The 24,874-nt window shown below is 49.8% G+C and overlaps 1 long non-coding RNA gene across 2 annotated transcripts in view; it reads right to left on the bottom strand.

The window, feature by feature from the left end:
• Positions 1–17,040, bottom strand: part of LOC137425257 (uncharacterized) — a 37,689-nt gene extending 20,649 nt beyond the window's left edge. For both annotated transcript variants that reach the window (XR_010984083.2, XR_013623195.1), the window contains exons 1-2: positions 16,904–17,040; positions 7,880–8,048 (exon numbers count right to left, since the gene is read on the bottom strand). This is a non-coding gene — a long non-coding RNA (uncharacterized LOC137425257). The remainder of the gene's footprint in view (positions 1–7,879; positions 8,049–16,903) is intronic.
• Between the last annotated feature and the right edge of the window lie 7,834 nt (positions 17,041–24,874).

Below are 24,874 nucleotides of genomic sequence, written 5' to 3'. Positions count from 1 at the left end.
CGCTCTCAACGTTTTGGTGCCGGCAAATGGAAGGGTATGCTCACATCGCTAAAATTGCCCTTGAGATCCTCATGCCGTTCGTTACAACGTATCTCTGCGAGCATGCGTTTTCGAAACTGGTGGACATTAAAACAAAGAAAAGGAGCAGGCTTGCATGCGAAAATGATTTGGGGGTGGCCCTTGCCAAAACAAAACCACGCATTTCCCAGATCGCCTCCCGAAAAGAAGAACAGAAAACGCATTAAGATGCAACTCTTCTTAATTTTTTTTTGTCTAATTTGAGGGGTTCCACGAGTGTTCGGTGGGTTTCGTTAGGGTTCGGCACCTTTAAAAAGGTTAAGAACCACTGGTCTAAGGAGTAAAAGGAAAGACAATTCACCTATCCATAAAAGACATCACTTTGTTGAATTCCCATCATGGAAGTGTGGTATAACCTCCATGCCAATAAAGCATCGCTTGCGCGGAAGCAAGTTCCACGGTTTGTTCCGCTATTCTTGAGATCAAGCTTCCACTGATGGTTTGCATCCCGACCCACCTATAAACTGTCGTCCTGGTGTTTCGCATGCAGGGCGATGCATCAATGTGTGTGCCATACCTTGGATGGATGTCCCTTCTGCCAGCATTAGCTGGTGGGACTTAACATTCCCACGGTGTCCTGCGCGAAGAGGAGGCAAGTCATCACCAGCATCCTGAACAAATAGATTCCTGCATACAGCTGATCATCCTCGAGTCGGAGTGTTGACACGCCCATCCACAATTGTCTATTTGCCAAAGAAATCAAAAGTCGGGATAAACTGCTATCTGAAAGAAAAGAACATTAGCAATGCAAGAACTGATTAACAAGGTCATATGAAAAGGGGTTAAGGATGAGTGCAGCTGAGTGGAAGCACGGATCTTGCGGAGTGACGAGTGCAGGCCCGGGTACTATGGAGTGACGAGTGCAGGCACGGGTCCTGCGGAGTGACGAGTGCAGGCACGGGTCCTGCGGAGTGACGAGTGCAGGCACGGGTCCTGCGGAGTGACGAGTGCAGGCACGGGTCCTGCGGAGTGACGAGTGCAGGCACGGGTCCTGCGGAGTGACGAGTGCAGGCACGGGTCCTGCGGAGTGAAGAGTGCAGGCACGGGTCCTGCGGAGTGACGAGTGCAGGCACGGGTCCTGCGGAGTGACGAGTGCAGGCACGGGTCCTGCGGAGTGACGAGTGCAGGCACCGGTCCTGCGGAGTGACGAGTGCAGGCACGGGTCCTGCGGAGTGACGAGTGCAGGCACGGGTCCTGCGGAGTGACGAGTGCAGGCACGGGTCCTGCGGAGTGACGAGTGCAGGCACGGGTCCTGCGGAGTGACGAGTGCAGGCACGGGTCCTGCGGAGTGACGAGTGCAGGCACGGGTCCTGCGGAGTGACGAGTGCAGGCACGGGTCCTGCGGAGTGACGAGTGCAGGCACGGGTCCTGCGGAGTGACGAGTGCAGGCACGGGTCCTGCGGAGTGACGAGTGCAGGCACGGGTCCTGCGGAGTGACGAGTGCAGGCACGGGTCCTGCGGAGTGACGAGTGCAGGCACGGGTCCTGCGGAGTGACGAGTGCAGGCACGGGTCCTGCGGAGTGACGAGTGCAGGCACGGGTCCTGCGGAGTGACGAGTGCAGGCACGGGTCCTGCGGAGTGACGAGTGCAGGCACGTGTCCTGCGGAGTGACGAGTGCAGGCACGGGTCCTGCGGAGTGAAGAGTGCAGGCACGGGTCCTGCGGAGTGACGAGTGCAGGCACGGGTCCTGCGGAGTGACGAGTGCAGGCACGGGTCCTGCGGAGTGACGAGTGCAGGCACGGGTCCTGCGGAGTGACGAGTGCAGGCACGGGTCCTGCGGAGTGACGAGTGCAGGCACGGGTCCTGCGGAGTGACGAGTGCAGGCACGGGTCCTGCGGAGTGACGAGTGCAGGCACGGGCCCTGCGGAGTGACGAGTGCAGGCACGGGCCCTGCGGAGTGACGAGTGCAGGCACGGGCCCTGCGGAGTGACGAGTGCAGGCACGGGCCCTGCGGAGTGACGAGTGCAGGCACGGGCCCTGCGGAGTGACGAGTGCAGGCACGGGCCCTGCGGAGTGACGAGTGCAGGCACGGGCCCTGCGGAGTGACGAGTGCAGGCACGGGCCCTGCGGAGTGACGAGTGCAGGCACGGGCCCTGCGGAGTGACGAGTGCAGGCACGGGCCCTGCGGAGTGACGAGTGCAGGCACGGGCCCTGCGGAGTGACGAGTGCAGGCACGGGCCCTGCGGAGTGACGAGTGCAGGCACGGGCCCTGCGGAGTGACGAGTGCAGGCACGGGCCCTGCGGAGTGACGAGTGCAGGCACGGGTCCTGCGGAGTGACGAGTGCAGGCACGGGTCCTGCGGAGTGACGAGTGCAGGCACGGGTCCTGCGGAGTGACGAGTGCAGGCACGGGTCCTGCGGAGTGACGAGTGCAGGCACGGGTCCTGCGGAGTGACGAGTGCAGGCACGGGTCCTGCGGAGTGACTAGTGCAGGCACGGGTCCTGCAAAGTGACGAGTGCAGGCACGGGTCCTGCGGAGTGACGAGTGCAGGCACGGGTCCTGCGGAGTGACGAGTGCAGGCACGGGTCCTGCGGAGTGACGAGTGCAGGCACGGGTCCTGCGGAGTGACGAGTGCAGGCACGGGTCCTGCGGAGTGACGAGTGCAGGCACGGGTCCTGCGGAGTGACGAGTGCAGGCACGGGTCCTGCGGAGTGACGAGTGCAGGCACGGGTCCTGCGGAGTGACGAGTGCAGGCACGGGTCCTGCGGAGTGACGAGTGCAGGCACGGGCCCTGCGGAGTGACGAGTGCAGGCACGGGCCCTGCGGAGTGACCAGTGCAGGCACGGGCCCTGCGGAGTGACGAGTGCAGGCACGGGCCCTGCGGAGTGACGAGTGCAGGCACGGGCCCTGCGGAGTGACGAGTGCAGGCACGGGCCCTGCGGAGTGACGAGTGCAGGCACGGGCCCCGCGGAGTCAGCGCAGGCACGGGTCCCGCGGAGTCAGCGCAGGCACGGGTCCCGCGGAGTCAGCGCAGGCACGGGTCCCGCGGAGTCAGCGCAGGCACGGGTCCCGCGGAGTCAGCGCAGGCACGGGTCCCGCGGAGTCAGCGCAGGCACGGGTCCCGCGGAGTCAGCGCAGGCACGGGTCCCGCGGAGTCAGCACAGGCACGGGTCCCGCGGAGTCAGCGCAGGCACGGGTCCCGCGGAGTCAGCGCAGGCACGGGTCCCGCGGAGTCAGCGCAGGCACGGGTCCCGCGGAGTCAGCGCAGGCACGGGTCCCGCAGAGTCAGCGCAGGCACGGGTCCCGCGGAGTCAGCGCAGGCACGGGTCCCGCGGAGTCAGCGCAGGCACGGGTCCCACGGAGTCAGCGCAGGCACGGGTCCCGCGGAGTCAGCGCAGGCACGGGTCCCACGGAGTCAGCGCAGGCACGGGTCCCGCGGAGTCAGCGCTGGCACGGGTCCCGCGGAGTCAGCGCTGGCACGGGTCCCGCGGAGTCAGCGCAGGCATGGGTCCCGCGGAGTCAGCGCAGGCACGGGTCCCGCGGAGTCAGCGCAGGCACGGGTCCCGCGGAGTCAGCGCAGGCACGGGTCCCGCGGAGTCAGCGCAGGCACGGGTCCCGCGGAGTCAGCGCAGGCACGGGTCCCGCGGAGTCAGCGCAGGCACGGGTCCCGCGGAGTCAGCGCAGGCACGGGTCTCGCGGAGTCAGCGCAGGCACGGGTCTCGCGGAGTCAGCGCAGGCACGGGTCTCGCGGAGTCTGTGCAGGCACGGGTCTCGCGGAGTCAGCGCAGGCACGGGTCTCGCGGAGTCAGCGCAGGCACGGGTCTCGTGGAGTCAGCGCAGGCACGGGTCTCGTGGAGTCAGCGCAGGCACGGGTCTCGTGGAGTCAGCGCAGGCACGGATCTCGCGGAGTCAGCGCAGGCACGGGTCTCGCGGAGTCAGCGCAGGCACGGGTCTCGCGGAGTCAGCACAGGCACGGATCTCGCGGAATGAGTGCAGGCACGGATCTCGCGGAGTCAGTGCAGGCACGGATCTTGCGGAGTCAGTGCAGGCACGGATCTTGTGGAGTGATCAAGGGAATGGGGGTGGGGGTGGGAGAGGTTAAAAAAAAAAAACACATGGACACAGCTAGGACTTCCAGGAAAGAAGTCGGTATTTCAAAAAAGTGGATCTGGAGTGAATTACCGGGGGTAGAAAAGATGAAGGTTTTGGATGGGGAAGATAAGAGATGGTGGTGAACAGCTGTTTTAAAGACCTGGCGGGAGGAGTGGGACTGAAGAGAGTGAGGGAGTTTGTTCCAGAGGCGGGTGGAAAGAGGAATGAAAGAGTGAAGGTGAGCAGAGAGTCTTGATTTTGGCAGTTTCACCAGAAGAGGGTTGCTGGCAGATCTTGTGCGACCTGTAGGAGTATTTGGGAGACAGACCACAGACTGGGCTGTGGGGGCTCGGCGAGAGAGGAGTCGGTAGAAGACAGAAAGACCACCAACCTGCCTGAGGTGAGTGAGTGAAAGGCCCCAGGAGTTAGCTTCATCCCGGGAGATGCCAATGATTCTGAAAGCTTTGGTTTCAACAGCGTGAAGCCGAGCTAAGTGTGAGGCAGGAGCACCAGCCCAGAGGGGAAAGCAGTATTCCATTGACCTGCGGATGAAAGCCTTGTATGTGGTGAGGAGCTCAGGTGTGTCAAGGAAGGACTTCGCACGACGGAGGATGCCCAGTCGGCGACTGGCTTTGGAAGCCAGATTGGAAATGTGGTTTTCCCAGGAAAGTTCATGGCAGATAGTGAGACCCAAGAGCTTGAGTGACAGAACTTCTTGGAGGATTGTTGAGAAAGTGGATTGGAGGGTTGTCCAGACATTCTTTTCGGGGAGACATAGTGAGAGTGTGAGATTGTTCAGGATTGAAAGACATGTTCCACTTGTTTGACCCGTCTGATTTTGGCCAGGTCTGCAGAGATTGCGGAGGCTGCGGACTGCCCATCGGAGGGATGAGGTATGGAGCGGCAGAGAGTGGAGTCTTCAGCAAAGAGATAGAGAGAGGATTTTCGAGAGAGTCGGAGAGATCATTGATGAAGACCAGAAAAAGCACAGGGCCCATAACACTGCCTTAGGGAACTCCAGCCTGAACAGGAAGGGGAGATGAGAGAAATCCATTCAGGGCCACACGTTGACTATGACCAGAGAGGAGGTCCGCAAGCCATGCGTGGCGATTTCCATGGATACCATAGGAGGAGAGAAGATTGGTGAGCAGAGCGGGGTGCCAGACTGTATTGGATACACGTGATATGTCAAGGGAGACAGCTCTAATTTCCTGTTTGACATTGAGGACCTCCATCCATTGTTGCGACAGCAGAAGCAAGCAGCATGTCCAGAGTAGAGTGACCTGGTCTGAATCCAAATTGATGATCAGAGATCAAGCCATTGGAGAAGAGGAAGGATTTGATATCCGAAGCAATGATGAATTCCATGACTTTGCTGATAATTGGGAGCAGGCTGATTGGTCTGTCGTTGCAAGGATCTGTTTTTGCACCTTTTTGTGTAAAGCGGTAATGTTGGCCCATTTCCAAGCTGATGGCAGATGACCTTGAGCAAAAGAGAGGGTGAAGAGAACAGAGAGAGGGTGTGAAAGAGCGGCAGAGCAGGATTTTGGGCTGATGCCATCTGGTCCAGTTGCAGAATCAGAGTCAAGGATTGACAGAAACTTCTCCACCTTGTCAGGAGAGGACACAGAGTCCAGGAGCAGCTGGGTACGACTGGGTACGGTGGGTACAGAAAGAGACAGGTTTGGGACACAATATTTTGAGGCAAACACAGAGTTGAGGCATTCAGCTGTGTAGCCGTTTGAGGTAAGGGGAGGAACATGAACAAACACCCGAAGAATAAGGGGAGGAATTCATACAAGTCAGATGGAGGGGGAACAAACACCAGAAACAGATTTGACAAGACGCCACCAGGATTTGGAAGAGGGAGACAGGTTTGAGAGTTCACTCAAACTTCCCTCTTATCAGTGTACATGTATTTCTATCTTATCGGTGTATACCTTTGGTGTATTTTTCCATCAAGATGAGTCTCTGCATCATGGGATTCCGAGTACAGTCACCTGTGGTCTGAAAGGAACAGCACCAGAACATCATCGGTGCATCTGGTTCGTTGTCATAGACACTGGTTTGTGGGATGGCTGGCGTTGGCAAGCAAGGGTGGCAGTGATCTATCTTGTCATATCAATGGGCAAACTCTCTGGTTCAGCCTTTGGCTTGTCTGGTGATGTCGCGGGAGAATATGATTGTGACTGAGTATATCATTCATACAAGTCGGAATTGTTGTCTGCTGCTCTTTGACTAGCTTAAAGGGTGGGCCCGAAATTTGGAGTTGGCTGGTCGGTGAAGGTTGAACAGCAGTGTCGGTCATGTGGCAAAAGTGTGCTACATGATCGTTAGCTGACTGTTAGGATGGGGTCCGGAAGACATGCTCCCTTTCTTCTCGTTTGGCTTGCAGGAAAGCATCCGAGCATACTTTCTCCATAACTGCTGTTTGTTGGGCTCAGAGTGTGCACAAGTCAGCTTCTGCCGTTGCTTGTTCCACTTTCATTTCGGCCTTGGCTCTTGCTTGGTCTGCCTCGGCTCTTGCTTTGTCTGCTTTGGATCTTGCTTGCTCCACTTTCAACTCGGCCTCGGTGGCTCTTCATTGGTCTGTTTTCAGCTGGGTCTTGTGTTCAGTTACGTAGGCTGCATTCTGCAGCAGCGGCGGAGGCTTGAGCCTGGGCCCGGACACTGAAAGATGAAGAAGATGACCTTGAAGATCTTGATAACTTGTGGCTGTGCATGCTGGTCACTGATCGTCTAGACTCTAGAGGCACGACATCTGGTTTCTGGAGCCATGCAGTACATCTTATCCACTGTCTGAGCGATAACAACATCTGGGTAGTTACTCTTGCCAATATAGGTCTTCTGTGTGAAAGGCATCTTCTGGATCTTCGCTGGTCTGCACTTAAGCATACAGGTCTTTTAATGCAGACCAGATGTCTGAGTATGCTTGGAGCACAGAACGGGCATCAGTGGGTTCCATTTGGATTAGGTCTTTGTTGTTAGTGGCATCTTGTGGACATTCGAGGGCTAGCTTGGTTTTCTTTCATTAGTGATCAAGTTTTCATTCCATCGGATGTATGTTGGTGTAGACGACCTTCGCTGTGGGATGTCTTTCCTTCTGCCCGCGGTCCCCGCCAGGTCCTTTGCACTCGGGGTGTGGTCATCCAGTTGTGAAAGTAAAGTGCTGCCATCAGGTCTGGCCATTACAGCATAAAAGGAGCCGTCGTCGAGTCGGGCTGACATCACGTGCGAGGTGTCATCGTCGGGTTGGGTCGGTACAGCGTGCGAGGTGTCCAGCAATAAGATCTTTCCTTCTTTACTGCAGCACTTGACTGGTAAATCAATCCACAAGCAGAGGGAACCTCCAATCAGAGTAAATCACTGCACTGGTTTCTGTAAAATGTAGTTTGGAGCAAACGATAGCTCTAATTTCACCAGAGTGTGCCAACCGTTATATTAAGAAATGTCACGTGCAGGTACAAAGATGAAATCGTGTAAGCGCTTCCTTTTAATACAACACTAACTGCAAACACAAAACAAACAAACCACTGGATGTTTACCAAGCTGAAACCACAACCCAGCACAGAGAAAAGAACAATTAACATCCCAAAAGAATGGCGAACGTTACATCGTGAGAACCATTTGTCAAAATGCAGACATCGCCCAGCAACCAGAATACAATAAACCAGAGACAATGTGTTATTACTCACTTGACTATGATGCTGAGGAGGGTGAAAAGAAGAAAGGATTAAGGAATACATTTATCGAGCACAAATATACTCACAGGGTGACAGGACCCAGGTGGCTGTAAAAACCCTCTCGTAAAATCTCGCAGCAACATGGCACAGACCACGCTTCAGACAAAACTCCACCCAATTGGGTGATTTCCAACCTCAACTCCGCCCATCTTCGCACTTTAATTACAAAAGGCATTGTATTGTGTGCAAAACAGCCTGCATCCAAGGGAGGTTTTGAATCGTTGATCAATAATTCTAACAACCATTACACTCATCCTCCAGGCAATAGTCCCCCAAGCTAATTAAACAATTTGCGCAAGGGAAGCAACATGATGTTTTTAAAAAATGATTAAAAATCAATAAACTTCATGCTTCTGTTCACACAAGGCATCGTCACCATGTGAGCTGATCTTTTGTATGCCTCACACGTGCATTAAAAGTGGAAGGTTGTAAGGAATCCCAGGTTCCGTTTGTAAGGGAATTTGTTGATGGGGAGTATGGAATATTTATGGAGTTTTCTAAGAATGCCCTTTGATAGCATAATCGTCACTAACTGCTAAGATTGCTAAGGTTTATCCAGCCCAGAGGAGTCAGCAAGGCAGCAGTACTCTCTCAAGTTACGGATGAAGGCCTTGGCGGACAATAGGATTTTAAGTGTGTCAACAAAGGACTTTGTACGACAGAGGATGCCCAGTTAGTGGCTGGCTTTGGAGGCCAACTTCGAAATATGTTTTGCCAAAGAAAGATCATGAATGATGGTGAGACCCAAGAATTTGAAAGACTGAACTTCCTCAAGAGGGTTGTTAAGTAAGTATATGGGGGTGGGTGGAGGGGTTGCCAGATGGTCCTTTCGGAGAGAGACAGTGACAGCGTGAGATTTGTCAGGATTGAAAGACATAATCCAAGTGCTTTACAGTGCCTTTATACAGTATTGTTGCGGTTTTTAGAACCTTCACATGTAAATTTAGTCGTAAATTCCCTTATAAATAACCCCTCTGTACATTTCCCCTTAATTGGCTGTTAATTGAAATAATTGCACCTCAGTTAGTCCACATTGCAACACGTAGCGAATCATAGGCCCTTTTCATAGTTATATCATTAGTATGTGTTTCAGGTAAGGCTGCGTTTCCAATCGTCGACTCTACGTTGCATCAATCAAATGAGATAGATCCCTTTCAATATCCCCAATGGCCTCCTAAAAGTGCCAGTAAGTTGCATGGCGCTGTGTTTACTGGCTCCACATCGCGCCAAAACTCCATTGCCCACGAGGCCAGGATCGGAGAATAAGGGCGTGGCCCCACCTCGTCATCAAAGGTGGAGCCAGAGAGCCCTCGTCATCTAAGGTGGAGCCAGAGAGCCCTTAACGACCAACCAGGGCTCGGTGAGCATGGCTTGGTAGGGCATGGCAAGAAACATCTGGCAAGTTCGAGAGGGTTCCAAAGGGGTGGTTATAAAACCCTTGGCGCGAGGCCCCCACCAGGACGAGACGCGCAGATGAGTTGGACAAAGAAGGTACGAATTGGAGTTGAGAGAGGCACGCATGAGGAGGTTCCAGAGAGTCGGTGAGAAGGCAGGAGAGACCAGCTGCGTGAAGCTCCGAGACGCTGCTTCGAGCAGCCCTGCCGCGTGAAGCTCTGACGCGCTGCTTCGAGCAGCCCTGCCGTGTGAACCCGAGTGCGGGGAGTCGGCGGCCGCTCACTTCCAGCCCTGCCGTTCTGCGCAGACCCTTCTCATCCTTCATCCAGCCATTCCTGCCTGCAATCCCCTTTTGTGTACGTGAGTTTGTTCTGTTCGCCTTGTCCCTGGGGTATAAGTAAGCCTGTTTAAGAATTGCTCTGTGTATCTGCTTCTTCCTCTTCGTCCTGTAAATTACCTTCGTTTCTTCTTTGGTTTTGCATAGTAGTAAATAAATACCTGTTCCTCCTTACTTTGGTTTTCATTCTCGTCCGATCGCTTTCGTGATTTCTTTCAATTGAGTACCTGTGGCACGATTTTGGCCGAACCGCTTTATAATCGGGTTTAGTAATCTGTTAAAGGTCCGCGTCGCGGCTCGCTACGCTCGGCGCAATCCATCAATTACGCTGCGGCTCGGGCGGGAGTATTTCCTCGCGTACTGGAAGGCGCTGGTACTTAGGTCATAGGAAGGATTGGCCTACTACCCTATTCAGCGCTGACCGGGCATGACGTCATACCCCCAGGACCGGTCGGACGGCCAGCTTAACAAGACAAGGGGATTAGACCCCCCCTTGCTAACAGGAGTGCCGTCCCCCCGGATCCGTAACAGTATTCACATCCCTTGACTTTTTCCACATTTTCTTATGTTACAGCCAGAATTTAAAATAGATTAAATAAAAAAAAATTGTCAACGACTTACACAAAATACCCGATAATGACAGTGAAAACATGTTTTCAGAAATTTTTACAAGTTAATTGAAAATGAAATACAGAAATATCTAATTGACATTATTCAGCCCCGCAAAGTCAATACTTCGTAGAAGTGCCTTTAGCAGCAATTACTGCTTCGAGTCGTCTTGGGTATGTCTGTACCAACTTTGCACATCTGGATTTAGGGGATTTTCTCCCATTCTTCCTCCAGATTTGCTCAACTTCTGTCAAGCTGGATGGGGAGCGTCGGTGAACAGAAATCTTCAAGTCTTTCCACAGATTCTCAATGGGATTAAAGTCTGGGCTTTGGCTGGGTCACTCAAGGACTTTCACATTCTTGTTCTAAAGCCATTCCAGTGTTGTTTTGGCTATATGCTTTGGGTCATTGTCCTGTTAGAACGTAGATCTTCGCCGCAGTCCAAGGTCTTTTGCACTCTGAAGCAGGTTCTCCTGAAGGATTTGCCTGTATTTGGCTCTATTTATTTTTCCCTTTACCCTTACAAGTCTCCCAGTCCCTACCGCTGAAAAGCATCCCCATAACATGATGTTGCCACCACCATGCTTCACCATAGGGATAGTGTTAGATGGGTGATGAGCTGTGTGTGCTCAGTTTCCACTAGGTGTAGAGCTTTGCATTCAGGTCAAAGAGTTCAATTTTCGACTGATCAGACCACAGAATAGTTTGCCTCGTGCTCTCAGGGTCTTTCCTGTGCCTTTTTGCAAACCCCAGGAGTACTGTCATGTGCCTTTTTCTCAGGAGTGGCTTTCGTCTGACCACTCTCCCATAAAGCCTGTATTTGTGAAGTGCTGTAGAGACTGTTATCCTTCTGGGAGGTTCTCCCATCTCAGCCAAGGAACTCTGTAGTTCTGCCAGAGTGGTCAATGGGTTCTTTGTCACCTCCCTGACCAAGGCCCTTCTAGCCCGGTTGCACAGTTTGGTTGGATGGCCAGTTCTAGGAGGTGTCTAGGTAGTTCCATATTCTTTTCATTTCCGAATGATGGAGCTCACCGTGCTTTTTGGAATTTTCAACACTCTAAAAATTGTTTTATACCCTTCCCCAGATGGCCTCCTCACAATTCTATCTCGGAGTTATACTGACAGTTCCTTGGATGTCATGGTAGAGTTTCTGCTCTGACATGCAGTCAACTGTGGGACCTGATATTGAAAGGTGTGTTTCTTTCTAAATCATGTCCAATCAATTGAATTGGCTACAGGTGATATTGGCAGATGTCCGAGCATATGGAAGAAAACCTAGCACAAATGACAGGGTAAAAAGGGCAGAAAAAGGATGTGTGCCAGAGCAGCAGAGCAGGATTTTAGGACACGTGAGCTGATGACGTCCAGTCCAATGGTAGAGTCAGAGTCGAGGGTTGAAGGATCCTTTTCCACCATCTCAGGTGTAAAAGACAGAGTCCAGGAGCATTTGGGTATGACAGGGAATGATGGGTACCGAGAGTGAGGGCTTGGGGACACAAGATTGGGAAGCAAACACAGAATTGAGGCATTCAGCCTTCTTAGCCTTCTTATTTCAGTTTAGTTGATCGACGAAAAGGTAATTATACGTTGGATGGAATTAACTGAATAGTTTGTGGTTATTACTTTGCGAACCAGCTATTCTGAGCATATGCATCACCCGTGTGTGCAACAAAAATGCACATAACTCGAAATTGCATGAATATCGATATTTATAAGCCTCACGTGCACTGTCTTGACTCAGAGCTCTTAAATGAGGTACCATTCAGCATTATACGTGCTGTGATTACAAGGTTTACCCTGTTCAGACCCAATCGTGCAACTTGCATTTAGATAGGTAGAAATATAGTATATATAGAATATAAAAAGGAGAAATTGGGGTGCATTGGGGCATGTGCTCCAGCAGGTACTCTTGGCCAATGATGTCAAGTGACAACAGAGTGGCACTTAATATCACTGGTCAAGAATAGCTACTGGGGATACCCCAATGCACCCCAGTTCATTCTGCTCTACCTGGGAATGTTTTCATGAAAGCTCCCTTTTCCTCCTCTTCCTCTTCCTCCTCTTCCTCTTGAAAGTTTATATCATCGCTGCAGCTATCCTATCCATCTTTTCACCCTTGCCACACAGTCCTGTGAGCAGTTGCTACCAAGCAGCTTGTTTTCTCATCATGGAAGGCAAATCCCATTGGGTGTAACCTTGTGTTTCTCTGCAAAACCAACAACAAATGGATACCCATTCACAAACAAGCTGAATCTGACAAAATGGTGCAGAGGAAGCACACTTACTTTGGGTTCAATTTTGGACCCAATTCTAAACTCTCAGCTTGGTGCTTCATAGGCAGGGTGTTCCATCATAAAAGGTGTTCCATGATAAAAAAAAATCATCGGCTCTCCGATGGACATTAAACCAGGTGTCCCATCTGGTAGCATTAGTTGGTGGATATTAAAGTGCCGCTGTGCCACCAATGCAATTCCTCCTGAACGTTAAGGCAGGGATTTTGTAATTTGTTCAAAATACAAACTCTCCTACTCTTTGCGAAGGACATTGTGGGATCTTTAACGTCCACCAACTAATTGTAGCAGATGGGTCCTCCGGTTTAGCGTCCATCTGACATAAGGTGACATGTTGCTTCCTCACTTTGTACATGAAGCAGCAAGGTGAAGGTTTAGAGCTGGGTCAGGATTTGAGCCCAGGGTAAACAGCTGAGAGGTGTGTGCATACGCTTAAGTATACCTCTAAGTAGGCATGCAGCCAGAGGCCTCCCTAGCAATAGTGCTACCAGCAAAATGAATGAATGAGTCACGTGGGTGGCAAATCCAAAATTGAACACCTTAGAATAGATAAGACAGTACTATAACTGATATAGAGGCTAATAGAGTGACCATAATGTAAGGCAAGCACATTGGCATCGATCAACGTTTTCAAATTATATGAGTCGCTATAACCAAAATAAAGAAATTTAGGTTATCCTGGCACAGTTTGATCATTTCTCTTTCCAACTTGTTAATCACAAGTCATCTTTTGTGGGCCAGGCCACCAACTCACTCTGAACATGCTTCTCCGCAGGAATGGGTGGCAGTACTCAGAGCTGTGAACCTCAATAATGGGTTCAGGATAGTTTCCTTCGACATATCACCGTTCGATACGGTCTAACAGTGACATCCTACCTTGTTTTCCAGCACTTGGTATTAAGGTAGGTACACACTGGCCAACGTATCATATTGAGCCTGTCTCAAGTGGTTTGGGACATAGTTTGTCTCGACCCCCTGTACCAAATCCCTGACAAATTGCATTTGTCAATTGGCCAAAGTCACAGACGTGTGGTGTAAAAGAACATGTCCAAATATTTTCCATGAAAACATGACATGGCACGAAGGATGGTGGCCGGCGTAACTCCACATGACACACAAATACATTACCAACAACAACCTGTGTGAGCATTGGACACTACGTGCCCACCTTTTTCACTGTCTGACAGATTTCCTTCTGCTCTCCTATCAAAACCCAGCGTTTCGCAGGGCAGTTTTCTATTAAAGCGCAATCCTTTTTCAAATTCTAAATTGACCGTCCCCTTCTTTAATGCGTATGCAGCGTTTTCCTTTGTGGCAACTTCACCTTTGTGCCATAGTTTCATTATAACCTCATGGACTGGCTGCCACAGTGCCACAGGCACAGGTATATTCAGCCTGCTGACCTTCAGAAGATGAGAGTTTAGTTTTCCATATGGAATGTGACTGCCAACCTTGCTAACTAAATCTTGTGTTCTCATGGTATCTCTCAAGGATCATGTGACCAATACCCTTATCATCTTTACCCAACTACTTACACTGGTTCAATCTCTGGAGCTTTCTGGCCTCACCCTCTGCCAAGACCTTTCCTGGACAGACCTGATTTTGAAGCTTGCTTCGAGAAGCAGAAGTCGTCTCGCCATCTTGCGCAGATTCCGTTTGTTTCTCAGATCCTCAAAGCAAACAAACTCCAAAGAGCGAGGCTCCCCACTTTGGGCTGGATACTCAGGGGTGTGGTCAGGATACTCCAAGGGATACTCAGGGGTGTGGTCAGGATACTCCAAGGGATACCAAAATAAGACCAAATAATTTGTCTACATTTCTTCTTCTTTTTCCTATTCATCAGTCTATGGAATCACCTGCTCATTCATTCATTTTGTGTTTCAACCCATCGCGTGTCCACTTCCAATATCGCCTACGCTTTCTCCCTCTATTTCTCCCGGTCCCTCATTTACGTACCCTTCTAGACCTGTTCGCAGGATGCTTGCCCCTCAGTCCTCCTGTTCAGCTTTTTCTTAAGCATAACGATCTGTATACAGAACAACAAAAACCGAGTTTTTCACCGACACATTATATTAGGGCTGGCAGGATGGGTGAGACGAGAGGTATGAACATTGAACACTCGTCTCTGAGCTGCTCTCAGCATGTGTAGCCTGGGATCTAATCCCTCCCCAGATATAAACTGTCATCCTGGTGTCTCAGGCGAGCCATCAATTTGTGTGTCGCCACCCGCCACTCAGAGGAACGTTAAACCGGGTGCCCCTTCTGCCAGCATTAGTTCGTAGACGTTAAGGATCGTACGGGTGTCATTTGCATGGAGTAGGCGAGCTATTGCCGGTACCCTGGCCAAATTCCAAATGCCTACTCCAACCTACAGGGGGCACTACATCAGCGACACAGCCGTGCTCCTAGCAATGATGTAACCAGCAGCCACAGGCTGCACACAAATTGATGAAACATATCATATTCACATTTTCTATTTTTACAACAACAAAATCTTGAAATAGTTTGGTGAAGGTCAGGGCATGGATGACGTTTGGAGGGGGCGATTCCAGAAACACTGAGATGCATCAAAGGTTATGGAATTTACAACCCCGATACCCACACTACACTTTGCTCTGAATTTTTAAATGACGTGAAAACCCTTCATGGCAGTTACTCCATTCCTTTACTGAGAGTGACCATCAAAGGTCCATGCCTTGTGGAGTCCTTTGCCAAAGTGGAAACATCTGTAGAGAATAAGCTCCTTATTTATTATATCCTTAAACACCATTTATATTCTTATCAAGTCTTAAGGACAATCGTCAGGGATCGTCGCTGTGCTACAAGTATCTCAGTCGAGCGTCTTGGTTATTCAGGAAAGGACCATTTTGTCCTGGACTGGAACACACCACATGGAGGGATGCGTTTTTCTCACCAGGTACAGGTAGCTCCTACATCAAGAGCAGATCTCAACCACTGAGCAATTGGTTACCTTAGTTTGAACGTTTATGCTTCGTAGGGACTGCATGACAGAAACTGGCTTGTTCCATCGTCGTGCAGGATCTCAAATACATATTCAACGTTCATTGATAGAGAAGGCATTGCCTTGTGATTTGAATGACGAAACGGAGAACCCCGCAAGCAGAAGGATCTGAAGATAAAGGTGCAGGAAGGTTGCGCATCATATATTCTTTGGAACAAGTCGACCAGACCGGTTCGATGGATGACTCAGCTTGTGCGCAGCCTCAGTGAATCATCTCTCTCGTGCCATGAGCCTCGTCGTCTCCCATTTTAAAACTGACATGGCTCAAGCACCTAGAGAATGTTGACCTTGCCTTTTGTGTTGTTGGCCAAAACCGAGATCATTTGCCCTAATTACCAGAGGCAAGCTTATCTTGCCTGTTTACAAGCATTACCTGCTTGGAGCACCTAGGCTCTGCTGATTCCTCCATTTGATCTCGCTTTGGGCATGACTGTACAAGGCTGTGAGAGAATTGCGCTCGAGTAGTCATTTTGCTCATTCTTGCGCAATCGTGACCTCGGTGATGGATCTACGTCATCTATGACCATCCTGTACGTTTACATCTTTCAGGCATGACCCTACACTATCCCAATGAGCTGATGAGGTCAACAAAGTGATGTCCTCTGTGCACCAATAGAACTTTCTTTGCAAGGTTAATTTGCAGGTATCAAGGGGCTTGTGGACCATTTGAAGAGGTGCAGTCAAGGGGACTGTTGACTTCATGAAGTAGTCATAGGCAATGGAGGCACTGCAAATGAAAAACAACCCGAAGACAAGAAGACATCAGCATCCGAGGGAATGCAAGTAAGGTCCAAGCTGCAGGTATGGTTGCCATAGCAACCATGGCTGTAGACTGTTACCTGACAACTATATAGTGCAGTAACAGTCTATAGCCACGGGTACCAGGGCCCCAAGGGCTGTTGGCACCAGTTATGGAGAGGATTCCAACAGGTGAAGAGAGGAGATAGAAGATGGAGGGCGAAGGAGGAAGAGCAAGCAGAATATAGAATGAGGGGGTATGGGATAGGGGGTGGGTTGGCTCTGGGGTATTGTGGGGGCAGAGGCAGGGTTAGCTTTACTATATAGGGCTGCTCTCAAGAAGGAATCCCGACATTTAACAAGCACGTCCTGACATTTATGATCAAAAGTTTTAAAATAATCATCAACAACAAACAAGTATATCAATAAACAAGTCAGAATGTGCTCGATTCGAGCCCGACATGTCCAATTATCGACAAATTACACGAAATACAAGAAACGAAGGAAGGCAGGAGCGACACAGCTTCCAGGCATGAAATGGGAAACAATTCCAAAAACGAATTTCATGGGAATGAAACGATCGCAAACGGGCTCAGTGGAACAGTCAAATAGTGCGACTACATTCGTAATACAATGGAAACCAACAGACGTGTCTCACCTGACTCACTGCACCTGACTCAGGTATATACCTCGGACCTTGGAAGCAAAATACTGTTGCTTGTTGTGCGGAATGGAAATAGAAAGCCAATGGTAAACCTACTGCATACTGAGTATATTAAGCGATCAGGCAGGCAGACATAGTTGTGACTCACCCCATTTATCCCCCCCCCCCCCTCCCACGACCCCCCCACGCCCCAGCCACCTCCAAAACGATCCCGCGACGCATCTGTCCACGCTTAGGATGCTCACCTTCATATAAATATGCTGTGGGCGTGGCTAGTCATGGGAGGAGAATAGCGGAGCCAATAGGAACCTGGCTGAGCAGAAAATATTACTATTATCCGATTACACACATTGTACATTCATTTATAATCTCATAATCACAATGGAGTCAGGTGTGTATGTAATAAATGTACAAACTCCTCCATTACGCGCACACACTTATATAAAATAGTTTATTGTATTTTGTTCATGCTGTGAGATGTTTTAAACTGAACCAAAGATACGAAAATAAAAATTTTATATTACATATTATTATATTATATATATTATATTGCATTATATTATATTATATTACAGCATATTATATTATACTGTATTATATTATATTATAGGATATTATATTATATTATATTATATATTATATAATATATATTATATTGCATTATATTATATTATATTACAGCATATTATATTATACTGTATTATATTATATTATAGGATATTATATCATATTATATTATATATTATATTATATATTATATATTATATTGCATTCTATTGTATTTTATTATATTATTTTGCATTATATTATATTATATTATATATTACATTATATTATATATTATACATTATATTGCATTATATTATATTATATTACAGCATATTATATTATACTGTATTATATTATATTATATTATATTATATCATAGTATATTATATTATATGATAGTATAATATCACAGTATATTATATTATATTACAGTATATTATATTATATTTTATTATACTATATATTATATTATATTGGAGGACATTATATTATATTGTGAAATTTATATGAAGAGCTGATCCAGACATTTTAGGGTTTAGACACAGATAGGATACTTTTGGACACGCCAAGTATTTATTTAATTTATAGTGAGTGTCTCAAGCTCGTGGAGGAGCTGCAGATACGTACGTTGTACGTCATACGTCAGAAACGCAGGGATAGTACAATAGTACACGTTTACATGAATCATAATAACGATAGTAAACAATGGATAAATAACAATAGTGGACAATGGACAAATTAACAGTGTGTCATGTGGACGTGGGATCCCAATGTGAGATACCGATGTAGTTGGGTTTGGAAAATCTAAAGTTATTATATTAAGATGTTATTTCCACAGTGAACGTCGTCATTGAAGAACTTGTACTGGTGTGCAGGTTAAATCAACAAGGACAACATGCGGGTTCGTTTCCCATATGTATAATCCTATACCTGTTTTTAGGTTGCATAAAGGTTTTCACGGGTCATCGGGAATTCCTTCGAGTACGTTTCGTTTCGCGTTTCGCGTTTGGTGACGGAGACGGAGACGAAGACGGAGACGGTGACGGAGACCCCTTCGGGACATGTACCAAGGGACAGTTGTGTGCCAAAAGTATGTGTATACCGGGCACGGGGTGTATACCGGTGGGGAGTGTATACCGGGTGGGGAGTGTATACCGGGTGGGGAGTGTATACCGGGTGGGGAGTGTATACCGGGTGGGGAGTGTATATGACGTTTTGACGTCATGCGCTATTTCCTTGCTCCCACACTACATCACTGGAATGCGTTTCCTGCTCGGGGTGTCCGTTTGGCCTCCTCCCTGTTGAAATCTTTGTTCTTTATTATTTAATGATTGTTTTACAGCATGAGGGGGGAGGTCGACAATAGCCCTCCACCCACCCCCAGTGTTCCCTGGCTCAGCGTAGGCTTTATATATCTTATGGTCCATCGACTGAACGGAACCGCTATGTTCATAGTTTTTACAATTCTTCGTGTCGTCACGTGAGGGAAATAAACACTTATTTCACGTGGCCCGGTGATGGCAATAATTTGCCCTTTTAATCAAAAAGGCAAAGTCAAGGCCAATTTTTGGGTCCCACGTCACAACTATGCAAGGCGTTCCCGCTTGTTCGGAATTCCAAATGCCGAAATAGTCCGCATTCCCAGACGTGCCTCTGGTAGTGACGTATCGTCATGAGGTATCGTCCGCAGCCATTTAAGGAAAAGGGGGTTGATGCGTGACGTCACAGCGTCCTGAACGTTAGTTCCACAAGGAAGTTCAACGCAGGAATCACATTGGGTTCATCATGCTTGCGCATTTCTACCAATATCCAAATACCCATTTGCTTCCAGGTACCTATCGAATTCCAATATAAACCTATCAACTCTTTCTGCTGCCACGACCTTTTCAGGGAGACGATTCCATCCATGAACTACTCTCTGAGTGAAAGACTTTTGCCTGAATATCGTCGTATATTCACTTTAATTGTTGTTTTCACTGAACTGTGAAAGAACAACTTTAGCTCTTTCATGAGCCTCGATCTTGTACACAAAAAAAAACAAAAAAAAAACTTCGTTTATTAAAAAAAACAAAAAACTACTCAGGCTATTATTTAAGGCTATAACTTTATTACTTTATTTATTACTTTATTATTATTACTCTATTATTATTATTATTATTATATTATTATTATTACTTAATTATATATTACTATTATTATTACTTTATTTCTTATAACTCAGGCTATTTATTTATTTTATTATTTATTTATTTAAGCTATGGCTCCTGGTACTATGGCTGTCCATTCTGCTGAAAAGGACTTCTGCATTTATTTTGTCTATGCCTTTCGTTATCTTAAACATCTCCATCATATCTCCTTGTAATCACCTCCTTTCTAATGTATAAAGTCCTATCTCCTTCAGCCGCTCCTCAGAGCTGAGTCTAGCTAGGCCCGGAATCAATCCACTAACCTCACTAAATTATCCTCACTAAATTATCCTCACTAAATAATCCTCACTAAATTATCCTCACTAAATTATCCCCACTAAATTATCCTCACTAAATTATCCTCACTAAATTCCTAAACCTACCACTTTTGATTTATCATCTACCCTCCGAGAGCAACCGGAAACACTTTAGATTTATCTGTACCTACCTGGCACTGCTGTGTGCTTTTACCTCCAACATCACTTACCACCCATCCCCAGGTCCTTCTCCTGTGTAACTAGACGACTGCGATCGGAGATTGCTGATGGTTCCCGTATAGCCAACTCATAATATTAGCCATTTGGTAGCACTTGAAATTCTGCCTCATAAAAAAACTAAATAACTAAAAAATGAGATAATTAAACAAGTAACGCATCGATTATTAAATCAAATGAAATAAATCGATTAAAGTATTGGTATAAACAATTTAAACAATTTTTTTTAATGCTTGAAAATATCATACAATTGAAGAAAAAAAGAATAATCAATATTAGAAAATTAAACAATTGGAAAAATTTGAAAACTGAAAAAAATAGAAATTTGGAAAAAGAATGAATTTTTTTTTTTTACCGTAATTAAGAAAAATTGATGTTACTAGGGCGTGCCCGTACGTGGGTGCAAAAAAACATGCGTCTCCCATCTCCCCCATCTCCCGGTGCAAACAACAACAACAAAAAAAAACTTTGAAACCACGTGGCAGTAACGACCACAGAACCCCCCCCTCTATTTACATGAAATGGTTTGGTCCATTCGCAAAGCCAAAGCGAACGGCTTGCGAGTACGGTAGAACCCCCCCCCCTCTATTTACATGAAATGGTTTGGTCCATTCGCAAAGCCAAAGCGAACGGCTTGCGAGTACGGTGACCATACCTTGGGAACCACTTGTCCGATTAATTTCAAACCTTGAAAAGGCACATCCTCGGGTCCCCAGCAATATACCTGGCAAGTTTCAAGTATATCGGACCCGTGGTTGTCGAGAAACAGCGGTCACAGACACACAGACACACACACATACACACAGAGATTACTGGAATTATAGATAGACTAGGGCGTGCCCGTACGTGGGTGCAAAAAAACATGCGTGCAAACAACAACAACAAAAAAAAACTTTGAAACCACGTGGCAGTAACGACCACAGAACCCCCCCCCCCTCTATTTACATGAAATGGTTTGGTCCATTCGCAAAGCCAAAGCGAACGGCTTGCGAGTACGGTAGAACTCACCCCCCTCTATTTACATGAAATGGTTTGGTCCATTCGCAAAGCCAAAGCGAACGGCTTGCGAGTACGGTGACCATACCTTGGGAACCACTTGTCCGATTAATTTCAAACCTTGAAAAGGCACATCCTCGGGTCCCCAGCAATATACCTGGCAAGTTTCAAGTATATCGGACCCGTGGTTGTCGAGAAACAGCGGTCACAGACACACAGACACACACACAGACATTACTGGAATTATAGATAGATATAAGTGAAAACAAAAAAAAATTTGAAAATTGGGAGAAAATTAAATACTGTACACCAATTGTAAAATCAAATTATTATATAATAAAAAATTAAATCATGATTTATTTTTTTTTTCTTCAAAAAATAGAAAACGATGGACACCAAGACCAAACACAACGCCTCCCTCCAGGAACAATAACAAACTCCAAAGCTACCTCTTGAATAATGTGGTCCCTATTTCATCATGAGAAACACCAACTGTTCCAGGAGGGGCCTGTACTGGGGGTAGACATACAGAGGCATTACAGGACTGGGGGAAGAGTGGGCAAAATGTATGAAAGTGCTGCATATCACATACATATACATAGTTACGGTATATATCCAGTATGTCTTAGTGGGGCATGCTTGCAGACTGCAAACAAATACTGTGGTGTACCTATGTGCAGTACTGTGGTGTACCTATGTGCAGTACTGTGGTGTACCTAGGTGTACCTATGAACCCTGGTGTTGGGCTAGCGGCTAGGGTGCCAGCTTAGGATCCTAGAACCCTGGGTTCGAATCCCGGTCGATTGCTGAATTAACGCCAGGGGGGTTAACTCAGCCCGTCATCCTTCCGAGGTCGGCAAATTGAGTACCAGCTTGCTGGGATGAATGATCATGGTGTGTACCCCGATTTAGAATAGGTACACCGTATGCCTGCACCGTAAGAGCGTGACCAAGGGTTGGCGTCAGGAAGGGCATCCGGCCATAAAAACATTGCCTCAAACAGGGAACTGTAGCGGTTCCCGCTGAATGTACACAATCACCTTGCACCTGCCAGGACGCGGCCAGGGCGGGATCGCCATGCCCGGCTCGTCCGGACGGGCCCAGACGCGCCTCTCCTGGGCATGCCCGGACTCGCTGTTCCCGGGCACGCCCGAACCTCCCAGGCACGCCCGGTCTCGTTTTTCCCGGGCATGCCCGCTCTCGCCTTTCCAGGGCTCGCCCAGAGCGCTCGGGCACGCCCAGCCTCGACTTGCCAGGCCGCGTCCAGGACGCCCGGGCATGTCCAGACTCTCCTTTCCAGGACTCGCCCTTGACACCCGGGCATGCCCGGTCTCGGTTTTCCCGGGCAAACGCCCCGGCATAAATGTGTATATATATTGCTGCCCGATAAACGGGCTTGTGAGAATACCTGAGCTGTTTTGTTTCAATAAAGCAACTCGGACGAATTCCGTCTTTGGTCGCGTCAATTCTTTCGACTCGCGTTGGAGCGCAGCTCCTTCACTGGTGACCTACCGACATGGACACGGCAGTGACTCTTAAACTGCCTACCCTCTGGGAGGCTCACGCGGCTGTTTGGTTCGCCCAGGCGGACTCCCAGTTCGCCCTGCGAGGCATCACCGCGGACGACACCCGCTTCCACCACGTCGTGGCAGCGCTCGGTTCCGCCACCGCGGCCCGCGCCCTGAGCCTCCTCGAGCACCCGCCGGCTGCCGACAAGTATGACGCGCTGAAGACGCTCCTCCTCGACGCTTTCGCCCTCTCACCGGTGGCACGCGCACGGCGCCTGCTCGACCTGCCCGAGCTCGGCGACACGCGCCCGTCCAAGCGCATGGACTATTTGCTCTCGTTGCTCGGTGAGCACTCTCCGGATTTTCTGTTCCGCGAGCTGTTCCTTCGCCAGCTGCCTCACCCGGTACGCCTCGCCCTGGCTGGCACGTCGATCACCGATCCCCGCGCCCTCGCCAGGGAAGCCGATAATATCTCCTCGGCGGGCCAACACATCGGCGCGGCTACCTGGAGCCTGCCGCCGTCCGAGACGATGCCCGAGCGCCCTGCGCGGTTGGAGACCGAACTGCCGGTGCAACTGGCGGCCGCCACGCCGCGCCGACCGCTTCCGACACGACGGCCGAGGCCTCCACCTGACCAGGCATGGTGTTATTACCACGCCAGGTTCGGACACAAGGCTCGGACGTGCCGACCCCCGTGCACTTTTGGCAAGTCGGGAAACGGCCGGGCCGGCGTTCATTCCCAGCCATGAGCGCCGGCCACTCGGGCAACTTGCTTTTTATTCGGGACAAAGCGTCCGGGCGGCGTTTCCTTTGTGACACCGGCACCCAACTGAGCATCATACCCGCCTCCGAGCAGGACAGGCGGGACGCCGTTTGCGGCCCCTCTTTGGTCGCTGCTAATGGCTCGGCCATACGCACTTTCGGCCCGCGCGACATCACACGAGTTCGCTCGCCTGCTCGCGGAATTCCCGGCCCTCACGCGGCCGACGTTTTCGGCCGTCGCAGTGCGGCATGGGATCGAGCACCACATACCCACTACGGGCCCATCGGTCTACGCCAGGGCCCGCCGCCTCGACCCGGCCAAGCTCGCCATGGCAAAGGCCGAGTTCGACGCGTTGGAGCACCTCGGCATCGTGCGGCGCTCCAATAGCGCGTGGGCCTCACCACTGCACATCGTGCCAAAGCCGGGGAGCGGATGGCGCCCGTGTGGCGACTACCGCCGCCTCAATGACGCTACCACCCCGACAGGTACCCGATCCCGCACATCCAGGACTTTTCCGCCCGTTTGGCGGGACGGGTCATATTTTCCAAAATTGACCTGATACGGTGATACCACCAGGTACCTGTCCGGGCGGCCGACGTCCCGAAGACGGCCGTCATCACGCCGTTCGGCCTGTTCGAATTTTTGAGGATGCCGTTTGGCCTCAAGAACGCGGCCCAGGCGTTCCAGCGCTTAATGGACGGCGTGCTGCGCGACCTGCCATTTCTTTTCGTCTATCTGGACGACATCCTCGTCGCCAGCACGTCCCGCGCCGAGCACCTCCTCCACCTCCGAACACCGTTCGGTCGCCTCAGCGAGCACGGCTTAATTGTCAACCCGGCCAAATGCCACTTCGGCACGACGACCGTTGACTTTTTGGGCCACCGCATCACCAAGCCCAGGGCCGTGCCACTGCCGACCAAGGTCGAGGCCATCACCACGTTCCCGCGTCCCCGTTCCATCAAGGCACTACAAGAGTTCCTCGGCATGGTGAATTTTTATGACCGATTCGTGCCCCGCGCTGCTCAGCTCATGCGGCCCCTTTACGAAGCCCTCCGGGGCAAACCGGCCAAGCATGACATCGTTTGGTCCGTGGCCATGGACGCAGCCTTCGCGAGCGCAAAACGGGCCCTAGCCGACGCAACGCTGCTGGCTCACCCGGTGCTCAACGCGCCCATCGCCCTCACTACGGACGCCTCCAACTACGCGGTGGGCGCCGTCCATGAACAATGGGTGGACGGGGTTTGGCAGCCACTCGCTTTTTTCAGCCGGCAGCTCCGGCCGAACGAGTTAAAATACAGCACGTTCGACCACGAGCTGCTCGGTCTATTCCTGGCCGTTCGCCATTTCCGACACCTCCTGGAAGGGCCGCCCGTTCACGGCTTTCGTCGACCACAAGCCGTTGGTCTACGCATTGGCCAAAGTCACGGAGCCATGGTCGGCCCGCCAGCAGCGCCACCTCTCCGCCGTGT

This window comes from Myxine glutinosa, chromosome 4, assembly GCF_964187855.1.
Source record: "Myxine glutinosa chromosome 4, kmMyxGlut1.1, whole genome shotgun sequence".
NCBI classification, from domain to species: Eukaryota; Metazoa; Chordata; class Myxini; order Myxiniformes; family Myxinidae; genus Myxine; species Myxine glutinosa.
This window is presented reverse-complemented; position numbering and strand designations above follow the sequence as displayed.